Genomic DNA, 6,000 nt, shown 5'->3' on the forward strand with positions numbered 1-6,000 from the left:
CCTGCTCTTTGTGGCTCCCCTGTCCTGTCCTGGTATGTGTGTCTCCCCCGTCCTGTTTTGCTATGTGTGGCTCCCCCTGTCCTGTCCTGGTATGTGTGTCTCCCCGTCCAGTTCTGCTATGTGTGGCTCCCCCTGTTCTGTCCTGCTCTGTGTGGCTCCCCCTTCCTGTCCTGCTATGTGTGGCTCCCCCTGTCCTGTCCTGCTCTGTGTGGCTCCCCCTATCCTGTCCTGCTCTGTGTGGCTCCCCCTGTCCTGTCCTGCTATGTGTGGCTCCCCCTGTCCTGTCCTGCTCTGTGTGGCTCCCCTGTCCTGTCCTGCTCTGTGTGGCTCCCTCTGTCCTGTCCTGCTCTGTGTGGCTCCCCTGTCCTGTCCTGCTATTTGTGGCTCCCCCTGTCCTGTCCTGCTCTGTGTGGCTCTCCCGTCCTGTCCTGCTATGTGTGGCTCCCCCTGTCCTGTCCTGCTCTGTGTGGCTCCCCTGTCCTGTCCTGCAATTTGTGGCTCCCCCGTCTTGTCCTGCTATGTGTGGCTCCACTATCCTATCCTGCTATGTGTGGCTCCTCCCATCCTGTCCTGCTATGTGTGACTTCCCCTGTCCTGTCCTGCTCTGTGTGGCTCCCCCTATCCTGTCCTGCTCTGTGTGGCTCTCCCGTCCTGTCTTGGTATGTGTGACTTCCCCTGTCCTGTCCTGCTCTGTGTGGCTCCCCCTATCCTGTCCTGCTCTGTGTGGCTCCCCCTGTCCTGTCCTGGTATGTGTGTCTCCCCCGTCCTGTTTTGCATATATCTTGGCTTATATAGCGTGCTGCTCCCCCCGTCCTGTTTTGCTATGTGTGGCTCCCCCCATCCTGTTCTGCTATGTGTGGCTCCCCCTGTTCTGTCCTGCTATGTGTGGCTCCCCCTGTCCTGTCCTGCTCTGTGTGGCTCCCCCATCCTGTCCTGCTCTGTGTGGCTCCCCCTATCCTGTCCTGCTCTGTGTGGCTCCCCCTGTCCTGTCCTGCTATGTGTGGCTCCCCCTGTCCTGTCCTGCTCTGTGTGGCTCCCCTGTCCTGTCCTGCTCTGTGTGGCTCCCTCTGTCCTGTCCTGCTCTGTGTGGCTCCCCTGTCCTGTCCTGCTATTTGTGGCTCCCCCTGTCCTGTCCTGCTCTGTGTGGCTCTCCCGTCCTGTCCTGCTATGTGTGGCTCCCCCTGTCCTGTCCTGCTCTGTGTGGCTCCCCTGTCCTGTCCTGCAATTTGTGGCTCCCCCGTCTTGTCCTGCTATGTGTGGCTCCACTATCCTATCCTGCTATGTGTGGCTCCTCCCGTCCTGTCCTGCTATGTGTGGCTCCCCCTGTTGTATGCATGGCTTCCCTGGTCCCATCGTTGTATGCATGGCTCACCCTCCTCCCGTCCTGCTCACCCTCCTCGCGCCGTTGCTGCATCTCCGTTGTCTCAACGTGGCAGCTCTCCTGTGCTGAGCGGTCATGTGGTACGGCTCATTAAGGTAATGAATATGAGCTCCATGCCTATGGGCTGTGCCACAGCCGCTGGCTCCTGCCGCTGCTCCGCTGCTCCCCTTTCTGGACAATGGCTCGTGTATAAGCTGAGGGGGCATTTTCAGCACGAAAAATGTGCTGCAAATCTTGGCCTATACTTGAGTATATACTGTATGTTATCTATCTATCCATCCATCCATCCATCCATCCATCATCTATCTATCTATCTATTATCTATCTATCTCTCATATCTATCTATTATCTATCTATCTCACCATTTTCCAAAGATTCTTCTGTATTGTATGACTTAACTGAATGTTTAGATTTTTATGTACGTCTCTGTAAAAGAGATTACTGTGCCTCTCGCAGATACATCACTGATACTTTAATCATGCCCAGTGGGTGCACTCCTCCGAAAGCGAGGCCTGCCAAGCACCCACTCTGACCATGAAAAGCTTTGATGTTTTAAGTATTTGCTTTCAGGATGATTAATCAGAGTACATCCAGAACTCAGGATCTCACCATAATAGCAGGTGCCTGAGTTCTCGTGGTTCCACTGTCAGAGCTGCTAATGGAAGCGTCTGTTTTACAGCTCAGTTGACAGCAGCATTGTCCTGGCTGGGTTACAGCCCTGACATGTGGAATCAATCTTTTTAAACTGTCAATTAATCAGTAAGGCAGCTGTCAGATGTGGCTGAATTGCCCAGAAGGACAGCACCTCTCCTGTGCATTATACCTAGTCTGTCTGACTGCAGAGAAAAGCAAGTGTTTTACAGGAGTCAGACATGTTGCTGTCCCAGTTAATGGTACCGCAGGATGACTAGACCAAAATGATAAAAAAGCCTCCTAAATAACAATGTACTAGAACTGTCGTCCTTCCACATAGTTACGGCAGTAGCAATTAAAAGCGTTGTTTTTTTTATGGCCCTCTGTTACTACTGGCGTCATGGCTTACATTTATAAGTCACAACACCATATATTAAAGACATAACAGCTATGCCGGATATATTTTCAAATAAATACTATATACTTCACAAACCTCATTGCTTTAAATGGGATCCATTATGTTTTGGAATTTTTTTTTCACCAGATTAGTGCTTCATACTATCCTATTCATGTGATTAAAAATACAGACAATGCAACAAAGCCCATTATAGAAAATCTATTAGCTGTTGTCACATTTTTTATTTAAATCTATATTACCGATAAAATAATAAATCTTGATCATCTTTTCTTGTTTTCCTTTGTTATAAGGGCTTGTGGAGATGACTGCTTTAATCGAACGAGTGGTGGCCGTGGTTTTGATGGATTGCACTTATCCCCATGCAATTCTATGGGGCTGTGCACACTTCTCGTATCGGTGTCAATCGGATGACACTCACTCAATCAAGTCTATGGGTCAGTGAAAAAATCAGATCGCACTCGGATGACATATTCACGGACTCACATATTTCCAACTTTGAAAAAATCAGATTGCACTCTGATCATAGTCCGATTAGGTATCAATGGACCGATTTTCTCGGATGGAGAGAAAATGGCCATGTGACGGAACAGCCAGTGGTTGTCACACAGTGCAAGAGGGAAGTGCTGCCAACAATTGCTGTATTAATGAATGTTCTTCGTACCCATACATTTGTTGTTGGCCCATTTGAACGGGCTAGTAAATGACCACCAGTCAACTTATATATTGGCCATTGAAAGGACACTTTTGCAAAAAGGTTTTTCCATTGTCTATTTCACTTCTAGAAACCTCAGAATTTACAATGCATATATGTGAAAGGCAGATTCTTAGTAAAAGTTTTGAGAACCGAGCTTAAAAAGAAAAAAAATAACAATACTTGTGTTTTATTCCTTTTCAAACTATCACCACCAAAAAAGTGTTTTCTATTTTATTACAGCATATTAGCAGCCTCAGGGATTAACAACAAGTATCAGCACAAAGAAAAAGTAATAAAAACCAAGATTCCAAATGTAATTTTAATAATTAGTAGAGTGTTTGAATCCACAAAACACCATATGTTTCCTGTACAAGCCATGATTACAGCTAGGGGCAGTAGCATAGCATAGCTACTGGGGGGACAGTGAGAGCTTCCACCCCGGACCTGTTACATGAAGGAGCTCACTTGAACTCATGGCCTCCTCTGTAATTAGGCAAAAGGCGGTGCTCTGAGATGACAGAGACAGGGCGGAAAAATGGCTGTTCCCTTGTCTGAGTGAGACTCTACTTGTTATACTTGCAGCTTAGGTTTTATTATATTGCTACTGCAAACTATTGAATTCTCAGATCGCAACTACTTCATGCTGTGAGAGTTCACCATTGCTGGAAGCAGGCACTACAAGTATGTGCTATACATACTCCCTGTCATGATCCAGGCTGGATTATGACAGATTTTGCACTAGTAACCTTTTTTTTTGTTTAAGCTGTGTGCTTAAAGATAGTTTTGCCCCTGGTGGCCATTAGGGTCATTGCACTGTGGTGGTTTCAGTTCTAGTTTTGCCCCAGTGGCCGTTAGGGTCATTGCACTCTGGTTACTTTAGTTTAGTGCACGTGATTATGAAGCAGGTGTGATTGCTCTGGCTCTGGTATAAAAGAGTGTCAGGTGTTGCAATCACGGTTGGTGATATTGCTCATTTCCAACCAAGTCTGGTGGAGGAAGGAACTACAGAGAGGAGTTCCTTGCAGCTCAGGAGAGCTCTGGTGTAAAGTCTGGTGTGGAAGGAGCTAGAGAGAGTTCCTTGCAGCTCTGACAAAGCTTGGTGAAGTAGCAGCGATTCTGGAGGAAAGCTGCATTCTGGTGGTGGACTCTGTTGCTGGGAGCAAGAGCAACAGAGCAAAGCTAAGTGGTGTTATCCCTGTTTGTGACTTCCCTTATGTGTGTTTCAGTGCAGTGGTGGGATTAGTTTCTGCACCGTCCATTTCATTAGAAAGAGCTAGGTGCAGGGCGAGCTAGGGTTCATAGGTTCCAGCTTGGCGACAGGTGCGGAGCCTGTATAGGGACTGTTAGGAGTGTAGAGACTGGCTCAGGGGAGTACAGGAGGTCTCCACATCCCTGTTCCCTATCGCAGGGCCCTCCATTGTATCGGTTTCCCCGGTGTTTCCCCTTATTATTTAAATTTGCCCTGCTGGAGGCGGTGTATCCAGTTTCACGTGTAATTCTGAAATTCGCCTGCTGGAGGCAGGGTATCCGGCTGCACGTTATATTATTTAAATTCGCCCTGCTGGAGGCGGTGTGTCCAGCCACACGTTGACCATCACACTCCCAGTGTCACAATCCATTTTTGGATCTGTGGCAGATCTAGATTCTCACATTAAAACTTTTTTCGTTTCAGGTCATTGGGGGTTAATATCAGTTTCCCCCCCGGTGGCTGCTGGTGTAATTACATTGCTGGTTATTTTGCTGATACAAGTGGTGACCACTCCCTCCTTCTTTTAATAGGTCACCTGATGCATCAGCTGACGGTTGGTTATACAGGTCCTTTTGGATACCAACCGTGTTGAAGACAGGAGGTTGCAGGTGCAGTGGTGCTTCAGCTGAATGCTGTCATCTGGTGCCTTACTCTGCTGTGCGGTGCATTGCAGCAGAGAAAGCTAAGTGTTGTATTTTTGCTACCCTGTTCCTTTTGCTGTCTGTCTATCCTTACCTTGCAATAGTGCAGTGATGGGACCAGTGTCTTCACTTGCCAATTCCTTACTTAGGGATAGGTACAGGGCAAGCGAGGGCTAAGGTATCCTGCTCGGCGACAGGTTGAAAGAACCTCTATAGGGATGCTAGTAAGAGCAGGGCACATCCTCAGGAGAGTGCAGGAGGTGTCCCTTTCCCCGTTCCCTATCACAGGGCCCACTGTTGTAATTGTGTCCCCGGTGTTCCCATGTTTGTTTTACTGTTTAGTGACGGACCGATTGTTGGGTCTTTTCGTGACACCCGGTCGCATACCATGCCCAAGTCATACCTCAACTGTTACTTTCAAGCAATGGCCAAGCCGGAGTGGGAGACATTGATTCGGGTAACAACGTCTAATCAGCAACCGATCCGCATCACGGGGTCAGGTGGATGAATGTGCGGCTATGTGGACAAGATGTGGAAAGAAAAGGCATCCTGCTGGATCCCAAGCCATTCAAAGAAGATGTACACCAGTCTGTGGGAGTTATCAGCAACCTTGAAGGTATGGAGGTGGTCATCAAACCAGAACAGGTTTGCCAGAATGCCCTGGTAGCTAATACATTAGCAGTGGTCCATAATGGACAAGTACCCATCAGAGCTGTGAATGTGGGAAAGGGAGAAGTCTGCTTTACCCCAGGAGTGGAGCTGGTTTGTGCATACCTACATCAAAGTGGAGTGCTGAGTCGGAAAGAAGTGACCCTTCTGCAGTAAGGGCCCTGGCAGTCACAGCTGAAATGGAAGAGGCCCCGACCCCGTAATGGAATGGGTCCAAATGGGGGTGTATGTGAAGGCTCTCGATCTGGATCATAAACAAGAAGTTGAAGCAATGCTATGGTAGAATTAGACTGCATTTATCCGCCACGCCAACGT

The sequence above is a fragment of the Dendrobates tinctorius genome, unplaced genomic scaffold (assembly GCF_039654945.1).
Source record: "Dendrobates tinctorius isolate UK_male_01 unplaced genomic scaffold, ASM3965494v1 ptg000022l, whole genome shotgun sequence".
NCBI classification, from domain to species: Eukaryota; Metazoa; Chordata; class Amphibia; order Anura; family Dendrobatidae; genus Dendrobates; species Dendrobates tinctorius.